At 35.9% G+C, this 14,379-nt stretch overlaps 1 protein-coding gene across 1 annotated transcript in view; it reads right to left on the bottom strand.

The window, feature by feature from the left end:
- Nucleotides 1-14,379, bottom strand: part of IL1RAPL1 (interleukin 1 receptor accessory protein like 1) — a 596,166-nt gene that overhangs the window by 352,810 nt on the left and 228,977 nt on the right. The window lies entirely within an intron of this gene.

The following is a 14,379-nucleotide window of genomic DNA, read 5'->3' as shown; positions in this document are numbered from 1 at the left end:
CTCTCAAGTCTCCCTGGAGCCTACTTTTTCCTGGGCTGAACAGCCTCAGCTCTCAGCCTTTTCACATAGGTGAGATGTTCCATCTCTTGGATCATTTTTGTGGCTCTCCTCTGGACACACTCCAGCAGATCCATGTCTCTTCTGTACTGAGGACTACACACCCGGATGCAGTACTTCAGGTGATGTCTCACCAGTGCAGGATCACCTCCCTCAACCTGCTGGCCACACTGCTTTTAATGCAGCCCAGTTTATTAAATAACTACAAATAATTCAAGGTATTTTAGAAAACATTTCTGTACACCGCAGCAGAAGTGTTTTTTTTTTTTTCCCCTACAGAAAGATCTTACTAGTTTTATAAAACCACTGTGAAGCACATTTTAATGTAATTATAATCTCAATACAAGGATACCCAAATAATTCAAATTACACAACTATGGCTTTGAATTTATATTATCCTATATTTTGAAGTCCCAAGGTACCTGCCAAAATCTTACTATATTTTAATATACATACCAAATTAACATATTCCTGCAAAATTGATGGGTTCTTACCCAGTTGAGTTACCAATGGTACCCTCAATGTAAATTGTGAGATGATGTTATGCATTTTGCAATTTTAATTTATTTAGTTACTTTTAAAAATTCACCACATGTATTACTTGCTGAAATCTCAACAGGTTTCTCTCTGGGCAGTGCACATGAATACACATAAAAGTCTTCATGACATGCACCTTACTTTTGGATTCTTACTAAAGAGTGCAACAAACTTCTTCCAATGTTAAAACCTTTTATGCTATCATTAAATCCAACTAAAAAAAAACCTAGACTTTTTTTTTTTTTTTTTTTTTTTTTTACTTTCTCATAAATTTTATTCAGCTTGGATATACTGATGAATCAGGGCAGAATGAACTATTGCCTAATTATTAGCAGCAGGTAAGCAGCATTTTACAAAGAAAGACAGTGATCCCTATTCACTAGAGGAAAGAACAACCGAAAGTTGTAAATTTCAGTTGCTGTATGAGAACTCCAGTTTCTCAATAGTAAAGCTAAGTAACGTGATTTCACAATAGAGCAAAACCATCAAAAAAAAACACAAAAACTAACTGGTAAGCAACAGACTATAGTCAGATACAGCTCTGATACAGCACAAAGAATCAAGTGTTAGTTTCGGTCTTCTCACAGTGATCTTATAATTGCATCCCATAGACAAATAGTTTTCATTCAAGAGCTTCTGAAGGAAAAATTATAAGCTGAAAGTGCTAAATTTGATTCCCTTTATTTAAATTGTAACTGATTTTTGACCTGTAGAGGTAGTTGAACCATTTCTCTTTCTGGGAGAAGGTTCTTTGAATATAAATGTGTTGGGAATCCTGCTATACCATTCTTTCCAAGTAGTTTTAACTTCTGTAGTTTTAACTTTCGCTCCCCGTACTAGTTCTGTTTATACTTTATATTATCCTATGGAAGCTAAAACATCTAGTTATATGCAACCTGACATCCAGAGAAATAAGGACGTACTTGATGTGATTGGTATCCCAAAGGGCCCCAGACCTTAAATGCCATACAGTGATTCTCCAATAATGACACCATCAGTTCTCTGATGATACCTTCTGGAAACTTTCCAGTATTCCAGTCTGTCTCCCAACCCATTTGAAAAACGTCCATTTTGTATATAGTGAAGAACTCCACTCTGAAATATTAACACAATTACAAAAGCACTTAGCCAATTAAAAAAAAAAAAACCAAACAGTTTCTGGCTTTTTGTTGTTGTTTATTGTGCTGCATTCAGGTATTCACACTGTCAAAAAAACAAATGGCTCTGCTTGAAATCCTATAACATTCCATAGAGATGGCAGGCTTTTTTTTTTTTTTTCTTTCATGTTTTATTTGGAGAGAAGTAACTGCAGAGGCTGCTCTGTTATCCAAAAATAGCCATCTGTGAAACAAATTACTTTTACATTTACATTTTATAGCTTCACAGTGAAATATTTTTTCCTCAAAATACACGAGTTCAAGAAATGTAACATTATTATTAGACATTCTTTCAAAAACACCAAACATGCAATATATATTACCTAAAAGGCTCTGCTTTACTTTGCAGCATTAGTTTCTTCTGAAATGGTTTACATGAAATACATGAAAGAATTGTCAGCTTATTTTGGAGTTTATGTTATAAATAAGGTCACTGCATAATTCAGAGCATAAATACTTGTTTTCTGATGGGAAAAAAAAAAAAAAAAAAAAGATCAAGTCTTAGTGCCATACTAGGAGGATAATTGGGCCACTGGGAACAGATATTTCAGGTAAGCAGAAACCATGGATACCTTGCTACCATGTATAGACATCAGTCTCTAAATCTATTGGTTTGGTATCATTTTCTCTATGACAATCATTTAAATCATGCACAAAGATTCTTATTTTATTCTAATAACAACACAATACACGAGACTTCAGCAAGGTGCTCATGTACAGAGACAAATTTCTCAGACCTGTAAAAGGCCAAACTTACACAGAATTGTGAAGAGCTATTTGTTGTTTTCTGGATCTATTCCTCTCAACAGTAATTGCTTAAATCATTCTTTGCTTTTAGTATGCCACAAGGTAATTCCTGTAGCACGTTTATATGGTTATACACACTGAACATCAAAGGAGAAACACAAAGGTTACAACCAGACAAGCCTGAAGCAATTGCAACTCATTTATTAGTTTCAGTAATAATAATGTTCTACTTTAAGCAGAACTACTGATTTTTAGTCATATCTTTTGATAAAAAGCTGGAAATGTAGCAATAATTAACACAATCTAAGAAGAGAGATCTCTTAACCCTTACAAAGTGTGATTTATCCAAGCTCAACTCTCAGTGACTAGGGCCAAACCTTACAATAATGACATCATCAAATAACTTTGATGCATATTCAAATTGGAAATGCTAATTTAGGCTAAGTGCCTATTTGGAAAGCTTTACAGTTCTGAGCTCTACCTGCTGATCTGACCTTATCCTTAGCCAGCTTGCTTAACCTGTCATCGTTTACAAATAAGTAACTTCCTGAAGAAGGAAGAGAAACAAACTTTGTATTTTTCACAGTGAAGCAGAGGACAGAAAACAAAAATAGAGACCTTAGAAATCTTCTAAGGCAATAAGGACAGTCTACACATGAGATTTTCTTCCAAAGAAGTGACATAGGTCTTAGAGCTTTTGCCGAATTCCACCTGCAAGCAGTGTCAAAATTATACTTGTTCTATTCCTTTAAAAAAAAAAAAAAAGCAAGCATTGATGTAAGTATTGATACAAGTACCTGTTCTGCATGCAGCATTTCTGGTGCTAATCGTTTCAAACAGAATTTCCAATTACATTATTAGCATAATATTTTGAGGTACAACCTGGAATAAAACGAATGACTCTGAGAGTGAAAATAGTAAATCACATTTGAAAAGTACAACCAGCTGGCAAAGTTTTGTCTCCTCAAAATGTGACACAAATTAAAAAGACAGTCTGTGTAATAGAACTTTGTACTTGCACGTGGATAGTTATTTAACAGAAAATATATCTGTCTCTGAATGCTCTTACGTGAAGATTTGTTTTTAAGCAAATGCAATTATAAATCTTCATAGCCACATAAATTTAAGAGGGAAGCAAAACATTGTAACAATGGATAAAAACTTAATTTGCACTCTTTTTTTTTTTTTCCTCATACATGGGAAAGTCGCAAGTAACTTTAAACAAGACAGTCCTTTTCATATATGTGTACATATACGAACAGTCTCTTAACATCTTTATAGTTTTTAGGTTGCCCCCGTCTTCCCCCCGTTCCCTCAAATTATACCTTCCAATGGTAACACTGGATTATCAGACAGTGAAGGTCTAGCTTTCTTCCTGGAATGGTCATGTGTAGGAACATTTGGAGTAACGGCATTTATCTTCCCAGGAAACTGCTACATGTGACAGAGCCCTGCTTTGTAGGCAGAATATCTGCCTGCAAATGGGAAGCAAGAAATGAATTCCTTGTTTTGCTTTGCTTGTGAGCGCTGCTTTTGCCTTACGTTGCCATTATTTCAACAAATGAATATTCTGTTACTTCTCTGATTTTCTTCCACATCCCACTGCGAGGAAACAAGCCGTGAGGGGCTGAGCATCCAGACTCATTTATATAACAACAGCTGGATAAATGTTTTCATGTACCTCTGAATTTACGTGCATTATAAAAATAAAGATATCTCCCTCCAAAAATTATTCGGACAATACTAATCTGTTTAAATCTGTTACAAAGCATCCTATCACCAATCTAAGTGGATTATTCCTTTGCAAATTTTTTTTATTTTTTTTTATTTTTTTTTTTCCCTCTCCAGCCAGCTCACAATATTGGAAGATTGAGGCTTGCTCAGTCCCGAGCCTGGAAAATAGCAGAGGATCTCTTGTTCCTGCTGAGTCAGAAAAGGTTCTTCATATCACAGGGAGGAAGTAACTGACAGCTTTATAATAGCATTCACTACAGGAGGTAAACACAAAGCTGAGGAGTTACTTCATGGTAGGTACACTGGTTTGCTGATTTTGATTATATAATGTTACTTGCATATAAAAGACAAAACTCAAAGGTGCAAGAAAACCTTTCAAGATTACTGGAGAATGTATCTGTGGAATGGATTCTCTGATTACTAAGCTACTTTCACATAAAGAAAATTTTCCATTAATCCCTTGCTGTGAGACTATATAAAATTAAATCATGGAACATCAAGTACCTGAGGGTTAAGTCAAAGAGAAAATCTTTTCACATTTCATGTTAGATGGAAAGCAAAATGAGCAGAAGTATATATTTGTCTAATTACTCACTTATAATTAGAAGAGTCCAACAATTACAAGCTTATATTGCATCCTCTAGCAAACTCTGTCCTTCGTCAATTCTTCATAACGACATCCGTTTTCTCACAGCTTTGTTTTATTTTTTTCCACATTGATTTGATAGTTATCTAAGGTTAGGAAAGTGCTTTCTTGAGCATGTGCACAGTGCTAACCACTGCCAGATTGACTGTAATACTACGATTATGACTTGCCACTCTTTTTTCATCCAAAACGACTTTAACTTTGCTTTTGGTATCCAATTTTTTTTTTTTTTATTAATCCAACAGATTACATGCAAAGACACTTGTAATTTGCTAACAAGCACTTGAAATTAAAAAAAAAAAAAAAAAAAACTAAACCCCAGAAAGACATAATGAAGTGCTATTTTGCAATTAACAACACAACTAGTGAACTATGAGGAATGAAGCTCTCCTATTAAATCTCCCTCTCTATGATCTAAGGTTTGTTTTATTTTTTTTTCTTATTTAGTGTGCACAGCTATTAGTCTGAAGTGGATAGAACAACTATGAAATGGCATTTCTGTGAAAAGAAAGCCTATCGACAAAGAAATGTTACTAAAAGAAATGTTGCATAAAATATATATTTTTTTAAAGCAAGATTAGCTTTATTACCTACTCCTTAATTTCCTGTAATGTATAAAAATCAGTCTAAAGGCTTCAGCAAACTCAGCAGGGCTCATACATTTGACTTAGAACTGGTTTTTGGTGTTAAAATAATGTTGGATAAATGCCTTCTTATTGCTGTCTTCTAACCCACAGAGATTATCTGTTTCCAATCTCCAAGTGTTGAGAAATACATGCTGTTTTAAAAAACACATTCACTCATTCACGCTGTACTTTGTAAGTCAACAAGAGTTGTAATAATAAATAAAAGACACCTCCACTCACTATCATTTCAGCTTCTTTCATTTGCTTGAAATTAAAGAGGAAAAAAACTAAATACTTACTGCCTATTTACTGTGCTCATTTGACATAATGCAAATACAAAAGGGAATGATTTGTGGAAATAAGAACTGATATTTGCAATTTTCTGACTGAACTGCTTGAAAGTATATTTATTTTAAAAGTTAACCTTCAGGCTTTCTGGGATGAAAAAGAGCCTTATAATGACATGGGATTATTCACTAGACCTGATCACAAAAGCTTCCTTTAAGTTCTCTTTGCAGACCTATTTGGCTTCTTAGAGTAATGCAGTAAAGGAGTATTCATGACAGAATTGCCATAAAATCCCTATTTGTTAGAATTCCGCTTCTCTTGTTAGAATCTAATCTGAGCATGACAGCTAACAGTACTTGTCTGCACCTTGATGCTTCAGTTCTGATACAGCAACTTTCTTCTTTCCCCTCACAACACTGCTGCAGCTTTTGTGTCCCTTTGTACCACATAGCAGTTGTGAGTGAAGCCACCTGAGTATTACAAAAGAGTCCTCAACTTTTTAACAGTGGTTTATAGCATCCTTAGATGGCATAAACTACAAATGGAAAAGTATTAACATTATATTCAGTTCTGCAATTTAACCCTGCAAGTGGCTGAGTACCATACAGTTCACTCACTTCCCTCCTTTCCAGTGGGATGGGAGAAGGAATTGGGAAGAAAATAAAATTAGAACTCATGGGTGAGAAAAAAAAAAAAAAAAACCAAAAAACAACTATTTACTAAAACTATTTACTAAGATAAAAATAAAAGGATAATTACTACAACAAACATGCGTACATAAATGCATATAACAAAGTGCAAGCAATTGCTTACCACCCCCCGCTCAATGCCCTGCTAGACCCTGAACATCAGAAGAGAGATCATCTCCCACCCTCTTCAAAACTCCTTCCACATGATCTTATATGGTACTGAATATCCCTTCAGCCAGTTTAAGTCAGTTGCCTCAATTCTGTTCCCTGGCAGCAACTTGACGCCTTCACTGAGAACGGCCTTGGTTCTAACACTAACACTGCTAATCAGCAACAATAAACACTGATGTATTATCAATAGTGTTTTTCGCCTAGAAGCAAAACATAGCACCAACCCAGGTACTCTGAAGAGAACTCCTCCATCCCAGCTGAAACTAAAACATAGTGCCCCACATACAAGTTATGGCGATTCTTAAACCATTTAAAAAAATAGATTCTTACAATAATGGAAATGCACAGTTTCTGCACCACCTTTGCAAGTAGATTTTGCTGCCATATAACTGTTACAAAGAGCATCAGTGCTGTACAAATTTCTATTTATCACAATACATATCTGTGAACTCTGACCTCATCCTCTGAGCCCCTGATTCACGGCTCTCATTTCCTTCAGCAGCAATTCTGTACTTTCATTCACCAGGTCCTGATACGATATACCCTCCTGCCAGGTCCTGGCAGTCTGGTCTGTTGTAATTCTCAATTGAGCCATGAATCTTTTTCTAAATGAGTTTTTACTTCATTTTCTAAGTAGCTTTTGTTTGGCACATGTGCTTCTTCAAAAAGAGATAAATTAGACATTCTTAAATGTGTATTTTTTTTCTTTGTTTTTTCAAGTTGCAAACTTTTATAACAATTATAAAATCATTAGTATATCTTGACTGTAGTCTGTATTAACAATCAGACTGTCTAGTGTCATCTTCTACTTTTGTTGTTTGTTCTTTTCTTTGTTTGCTGTGCTGCTCTCATATTCTGGACTTTCAATCACGTCGCCATCCCCATCTCTTTGTTTATGCAGCAGCTACTTGAAACTGTTGATTTTTGACATTCACACAATATAAATGTCAGGGTAACAATTTTTAATTCTGATCCTGATTCTGATCTAACTTATATACCTACATCTAGTAAGCAGATGGGTTTTAAAGCATTTATATCATGCATTATTATTATTTATTTTTTTATCACCAGCAGTTGTTCATAAGCATACTCAAAAGCATTGATAAAATAAAAATTCAGCATTAGTAATCTTCTAGGAAGCTGATCTTAACTTCATTTAAAAAAGGGGAAAAAAACCCTAATATTTACACCCCTCATATTTCCCCAAGAATCTCAACTTAAAGACAACAACAAAGCAGCTGATTTGTTTCTCCATAACTTGAAAGAAGCACTGACTTAAAGTGAAACTCAATAGGTTATTTTCAGAAAAGTTTGAAGGTGCCTAATCATTACACTTCTGAGTTGCTGATGCAGATCTGAGTACTCAAATCTCATTTTAAAGGCAAAGCCTTGTTCTGCCCCAAATTCATCTTATCAGCACAATAATTAAAGTCAAATGGAAACTGCTTTTCCTTCTTACATCTCAGACTGCCAGAAAACAATGCTTATAGTGCTTTCTCCACCCGAGCTAACTATAAAAGTCACACATTACAAATTCCTTATTTTTACCATAATGCTAACCCTGCAAACTGTGAAGTCACACAGCTCAGAAAATATCTGTTCTACAATACAGTGATGTACTACAACTCCCCAGATTGCCAGTTCTTCTTGCTACTCAAGGCTAAGAGGCAATGATACAATAAATTTTCTGTGTAACTTCTATCAGGCCCACTGGACTCAATAATCATTTCTCTTTTTATAAAAGAATTATATGTACTGGAGAGGAAAAAAAAAAAGAGCAGGTTTAGGATTTTAGTAGCCTAGTTCAAAGTGCAACGTTTTGCATTTGGGCCAGAAGAACCCCAGGCACCTGTACAGGCTGGGAGGAGCGGTCCTTCAGAGCAGCTCGGCAGAGAAGGACCTGGGGGTCCTGATGGACGAGAGACTGAATATGAGCCAGCAGTGCGCTCTGGCAGCTCGAAAGGCAAATGGGATCCATCAGGAGAGGGGTGGTCAGCAGGGACAGGGAGGTGATTGTCCCTCTCTACTCGGCTCTTGTGAGGCCCCATCTGGAGTACTGTGTCCAGGTGTGGAGCCCTCAGTACAAGAAAGACATTGAGATTTTGGAAAGGGTCCAGAGGAGGGCGACTAAGATGATCAGGGGGCTGGAGCACCTCCCCTGTGAGGACAGGCTGAGGGAGTTGGGCTTGTTCAGCCTGGAGAAGAGAAGGCTGCGGGGTGACCTCATTGCAGCCTATCAATACCTGAAGGGAACCTACACCCAGGAGGGGAGTAAACTCTTCAAAAGGACTGATAACAGCAGGACTAGGGGAAATGGCTTTAAGTTGAAGGAGGGAAGATTTAGGTTGGATGTTAGGGGGAAGTTCTTTACTAGGAGAGTGGTTAGGCCCTGGAACGGGCTGCCCAGGGAGGTTGTGGATGCCCCGTCCTTGGACGTGTTTAAGGCCAGGTTGGACGGGGTCCTGGGCAACCTGATCTGAATGTGTATGTTTGGTGGCCCTGCTAGGCAGGGGGGTTGGAACTACATGATCCTTGGGGTCCCTTCCAACCCGGGTGATTCTGTGATCTGTGATTCTGTGATAGTTCTAACTTGTTACCTAGTTGTAAAGGATCCTTTCCAAATAAATAAGTTTGATAGTTTTATTCAAATCATGTATTTTTTTTAGATTACAGATATCTCTTTTAAAATCTGTATGTGGAAAATACAATTTTAGCATCTAAAACAAGGCTTTCTGTACCATAATACTTGGGACCATGAGATACATGTCTTGAAATTATTCCGATTAACAATTGTTAGAAATTACTTTTTCATAGTATTGTGAATTATATGGAAGAATAAGTAAATATTCCTTACATAAACTTCTGGAAACATTTTGAAATAGATTTCTTAATCTCAAATCCAGTCTCAAAATCCAAACTGTATTTAGTAGATAGACATAGAGGCATCCAATGGGATGCTCACAAAAGAACTGTTAGAGAACAGCTTGTCCTACAGAGCCAATAAAATAATATAAATAGGTTCTCACAGGGAGTCACAGCCAGCTGCACAGGCCAACATACGTAGAATTAAAAGGTGCTACTAGAGCTATTATAATATCATATCTTCAAAGTATGGAATAATAATATACATATAAACACACATGGCCTACTTAAATAGATTATATGGCCTTGTCCTTTGAAATTGAGGAAAAAAATTAAAGTATCATCTGAAAATTTTCTTAAGTCTTTTACAATGATACGCAAAGAAGCAGAACTGCTTCTTAACACCCAAATAAGTCTGGATACCTAAAAATTAGGCCTGGTGTTTTTAATATAATTGTGTAAAACCTTCCAGCCTTCATGCAGATGAAGACTTAGCTCAAGATCATTTTGGACAGTACTAGGACTTCGAAAAAAATATTTATACTATTCATATTTATTTATTTAACTATCTCAGGAAAAGAAAAGAAGCATTATCTTCACTCAGCTATGTTAGGCAAAGAGCAAATTACATTATTATCCATTGAAGGAAAAAAACAAACATTAAAACATTTCACAGGCACACCTGTTTTTAAAAAGTGAAAATGGAGAGAGTGATGTCCATGAGAACCCATCTAATGACAGCAGGATGGTCAGAAGTCTGTCAACTATGATAATGAAATAAAATTTCATGTAAGAGCATCAGTTTATATTTCAAGCTTATATGAACTAGTTTGGACATCATACTCATCCCTTACTCTAATCAAGAAAAGGACTTCAATGTTCAGAAATCTCCACATGATGGCACCATAAATACCTGAAAACACATTTCTTTGACTCTGAAATAAGGCAGAAAGCCTAGTGACAGTATCAAAGGGTTGATAAACCATACCCGTGTTCCACATCATTAAATCCAGCTACTGGTTAGTCCTCAACATTCTTAAATAGTTTTGAGTGTTTCTCTATAATCAAGAAGCAGAACACATCTCATTTTTTGTTTGTTAGCCAAATGTTTTGACTAGCAAAAAAAAAATTAAAAAAATCCATTACAAATAATGTAATTTCAGTAGTTACTCTGTTTCTTTTTTTTCCTAATAGCTGTTATTAATTTCAAAGTATATCATAAAATGAACGGGACAGAATAGTTCATGGGTAATTTTAATATTTTTATTACAGGCAGTGATGACTCTGTCTTTTAAGATAGGAAAGTTGCTAAACACTTAATTTTCATCAGACCACTAAAGTATGCTATTCATTGTAATTATTCGTACTTATTTCAGGCAGTAAATAAGAACTAGTTATCCTTATCATAGAATGTATAAGAGAATGGCATGGGTGGAAGAGCTAAAGATCATCTAGTAACAACTTCCAGACTTAGCAGGGCTGCCCCCCACCAGCTCAGGCAGCCCAGGGCCCCATCCAACCTGGCCCTGAGCACCTCCAGGGAAGCGGCACCACAGCTTTTCTGGGCAGCTGTGCCAGCACCTCATTGCTCTCTGAGTAAAGGATTTCCTCCTAACATATCAACTAAATCTCCCCAGTTTTAATTTAAAGACATTTCTGCTAGCTTGAATTACTTCTGACAGCAAATTTACATAAGCAATTTATACGTCTGATTATTAAGCCCTTATCTGAAGCAAGTGTGTATTCAAAACTTTAACAGTTTCAATTTGAGAAAAAGACAATATTTCCCAAATAAAGCATGTAAGATTAACGTATGTATAGCATGCTTCAGATAACTTCTCAGATTCACTGGAACACTGGAATCAAAAAATTATAAAACATGCCCATACTAAGATATGGTGGACATTTTTCATCATAAAATATGCCCATCATAAATTATATCATAAAATATGCCCATTCCAAGTGTTCAACCAATCTCTCAGTACAGAACATTTTCCTAATCCTTAACCTGACCCTCCCCTGGTACAGCTTCACGCTGTTCCCTCAGGATCTATCACTGTCACCGGAGACAGTGACATCTTGAGGGAGTCCACATCTACTCCTAATTGAGTATCATCCACAAATTTCAACTCTTGTATCTAGATCATGTATAAAATCATTAATGAGAACTAGCCCTATCATGGATCCCTGGGGAACCCCACTAATGACTGTCTGCCTGCACGATATAATCGCATTGACTATAGCCCTTTGACCCTGACTTGTATGCTATCATACTATGCTTTTGTCCAGCTGTATGTTGGACGTTCTGCATAGGGTGCTGTGAGACAGAGAATCAAAAGCTTTGCCGACATCCAAAAAGATTACAACTACTGGCTTCCCTTGGTCAACTAGATGAGTAGTTTTGACATAAAAGGAAATTAAGTCGGACTTTCCCTTCATTAGCTCATGTTGGCAGTGAGCAAAGCATTATCTTCCAAGTGTTTTTCAGAAACTCCCAGGATAATCTTCATAATATTACCAAGCACTGAAGTAAGACTGACAAACCTGTAATTACTAAGGTCTTTTTTCTTATCCTTCTTGAAAACTGGGACATTTGCCAGCTTCCAGTCAACTGGGACTTTTCTAGACCACTGAAAGATAATTGAAGGAAGAAGATAACTTTCATTAAAGTTAGACACTTCAAATTTCTTTCTGCTTCCAAAAACAGCCCATCTTTCACAAATATTTGAGAATACTTTTTTTTTAGATGACATCAGAAAAATGTCACCAATGGCTTAAAAGAATATATATCCTACTGTTACAGAGGCTGCATGCATCAAAAACATAAAGCACATATTTTGCTTCAATGAAATTAGAGAATGGTTTAAAAAGATATCCAGCAAGTTGTTTTAACTCAATTTACAGTTAGCATTTCACGCAACACTTTTCCTTCTATCATCTTTTTTTATTTTGGTACCTTCATAGGGTTGTGTGAAATACCTTGTCTAAAAGACTGGTTTTATTTTTGGATTAGGTTTAGATTTAATTAGATTTGAAATAGGTAGCAATTACCCCACACTGACCATCATACAGTCCCTCAAGGTTGTGTGAGCTTCAAAATCAAATTTCTTTGCTAACCTCTACCAAGATGCAGAGCACAACTCTCCTACTGACCTTTAAATCTCAAATCTACTTTAGCTCCATTTTTTTGTTGAATTATGCATGTACTATAAGAGCATACCACAGAACAAAATACATTATCATCACTGATAACCGTATCAGAACTACAAGTTCTCTAAACATCCAACTTGTTTTTAAAAACAAGCCTACAGTTATTTGCCTCAGAGGAACAGAGCTGTTGGAGAATATTCATGTGGTTAGATAGAGCATTGCTTTTTTTTTTTTTTAACAAATAATTTATGACATCACTCAGGGTCCTGTCAACAAAGCCTCAAAACATGATTATTAGAATTTGTACTCTGAAGATATTCATACAGCTATGTAATTCTTAAGACAAACCACAGCCACAATTAAATGAAGATCCAACATTTATAGTTTAAAGAACTGCAAGGAACTCCCTGATCCCCACCAGAACAAGCACTAGCTCTACCTCTCTTAACAAGCTGAACATCTCCTACTGAGAACCATGTGTGAAAGGAGGAAAGACTTTTACACTGTTCCAGCAAGTTACTCAATTGTTTTAATCCCTCCAGTGTGTCTGCAAGGCAGTATTTAAATAACTGCAATGATTGGGAATAGAAGAGGAAAAATCAAAATGGAAATAGGATATTCATTATCTTGTTAAGTATATCTAAATTAACATCAATTCGAAGGCACCTAACATATAGTTCTATAGCTAAATATATAAGGAACTATTACAATCTATCAGTACAGAAAATACAGTAACAACAAAGAAGTTAACATCAGTAATACTCAGTACAGTTTATTTAAAATTCATGAGCATTTCAGAACATGCACTTGAAAGAGTTTCTTTCAAATACAGTTGCTTACGTGACTTATTTTATTTTTGCTAATGGAACAGCATTAAGATGGCATGATGAGTTTTTTTTAAAGATATATCTTCTCTCATTTTGAGCCTGCATTCTAGTACAATTTCTCTCAGCTGATATATACTCTGACTAGAGTAATGAAAAGATGCACCCATTTGCAGGTGTTTACACTTTCTGCATGTGTTCCCAAGTACAGCAAGGTTGGTGCCGTGCCACAGGGAGAATAGAACATATGTCAATGCTGTAAACTCTGACTTGCTCTTATCATTACAGATTTCCTCTAGAGACATGGTAGTCCACCTTATCCTCACTGGGCCTGAAACAAGTAGATATAACATCCTCTCTTAACTAGAGACATGCTACTGTTCTCCTTGATAGAGGGTATATATAAAGATCACAAGCCATCAAAAATAGACAGGGTTAAAACAAGTGCTATTTTAATGTAAAATACAAACCTTTAATCATTCATACTAAAGTAAACTAGCATACTTCCAAACCCTTTTTTACTAAGGAAATAACTTTGATTTTATTTTAATTCATAGACTACTTTATTTATTAAGAATTCATTCTGAAGTATGTCTCTTTCAAATGGCAAAAGGCAAATCTATATTGAAAAAAAGTTAATTTCATACACAATTCCATTCTACCCCACAAGAAGCTGCAGGAGTGAGAGAAACTGAGCTCTGAGTCAAGTGAAAGCATGTAGAAATCTTCAGCTTTATTCCACACTCTATAGGGCGTGTACACATCTTAATAGGATAGGCTGTAGAGTTTCTTATCAGGTCAACACACCAAAGTGTCTTCTAAGACATTGTTCTGCCTCTCATAAGAGGGAACAATCCATGGCCTAGAAATACTGACTGCTGTCATTGCATC

Source organism: Lagopus leucura, unplaced genomic scaffold, assembly GCF_019238085.1.
Source record: "Lagopus leucura isolate 7727_CA_CO unplaced genomic scaffold, USGS_WTPT01 Super-Scaffold_100001, whole genome shotgun sequence".
Taxonomy (NCBI): Eukaryota; Metazoa; Chordata; class Aves; order Galliformes; family Phasianidae; genus Lagopus; species Lagopus leucura.
This window is presented reverse-complemented; position numbering and strand designations above follow the sequence as displayed.